Consider the following 1,557-nt stretch of genomic DNA (forward strand, 5'->3'; position numbering starts at 1 on the left):
AATGCTGTCATACCTTCTCAATGTACTTTCCATATGTCGACGTTTGCCGGCATTTTTCAGCGTTCTCATAACTTATACAAAGCGTACCCATAAATTATCCAACGTATGCCAGTGTTTTTGCCAGATTNCTGTAGATCAGTGTTTTCCAACCTTTTTAGACACATGTTTCCCTTTGGGCATTTTGTCTTACCATGAGTTCCAAAGGTTGAATATACAATAAGTTTTATAAAATACAAATATTTTACTTGATCTTTTAATTAGAGCATTTAATTCTTAGGCATTTTATTATTTCCATCTCAAATTTAAAAAAAAAAACATAAGTATGTTGCCTGGAAGTTAGAGAGGAATCGACATAAAATCATAAACCAGTATTATTAAAACTGGAGCTCCACTGAGTAACTCCCTGATAATCACATTTAAGCTTGAAGAACTAGGAACAAAATACAGAACAAAAAGTATAGTCAGACTGACTAATTTAGTTTTACTTTGTTTTCATCAAGACACCTGAGCTGCTTTGATGAGCTCTGAAAGCTCAGTGTAAAAACATCTGATCCAAGGCTGTTCTTTACATCCAGTCTGTTCCTCTGCTTGGTTTGATTGGTGTCACAGCTGCAGGTGAACTCACACATATATAAAAACTTACTTTTTGGTTTATATATGCTTGTTTAATTTTTCAATTTGGTCGTCAGATAGCAAAACAGAACCCAGCCCTGTTCTATTTATTACCTAAGAAATAGAATATTTTCATCTAGTCCTTGCAATGCACTGGCGGACCACTAGGGGCATGCATAATAATAATAATAATAATAATAATAATAATAATAATAATAATAATAATAATAGAACTTTATTGATCTCTTCATACCAAAATAAAGCACAGCACCGAACAGAGCCGTGCTTTGACCAAATGATCTGTGCTGGGCTCAGGTTTTCTCTGGTGGTTGGTTCCTGTGGGCAGGAGGAGATTATGTAATCTTAGCAAAGGCACCATTTGCTGCACCATCAGCATGTGTGTTTGATGTTAAATTATGTTAAATGGATAAATACTGATGTTCATAACCTTGCCTGGACACCAAAGGAAGAACAACCTGACCTGACATAGTCACACCTCCTGATTTTGGTTTGGTCCTTAGGAACAGATAGATTAAGCCAGGATGCACTGATCACACTACATCAAGCCTAACTTCATATATTATACAGGATTTCTAAATTATGCTTTGGTGAAATAACCATCAGATCAGATTCAAGCTCATATTGGATCCTCCTAACCAACATCCTTACCTTACTCATGTTGGGATCCTTTAGTTGTTCATAGATTTACTGTTTTATGCTTTTATGGACAGAGTAAAGAGGTAAATGTTGCTTGTTGCTGTATAATATAAACAGTTTCTCTGATGGTGAAACTGAATGTGGGTCCACAATCTGCAGCCAACAGAAATACCATGATGGACGATGATGCAGAGAGCAGTATTTATGTTTAACTATCTTAAAAACATTGAGGTTTTAAGGTATGGAAAGATCGCTAGTTGCTCTCCAGCACTACCATCCATGTTTACT

This window comes from Cyprinodon variegatus, unplaced genomic scaffold, assembly GCF_000732505.1.
Source record: "Cyprinodon variegatus isolate N-32 unplaced genomic scaffold, C_variegatus-1.0 Scaffold812, whole genome shotgun sequence".
In the NCBI taxonomy this organism is placed as follows: Eukaryota; Metazoa; Chordata; class Actinopteri; order Cyprinodontiformes; family Cyprinodontidae; genus Cyprinodon; species Cyprinodon variegatus.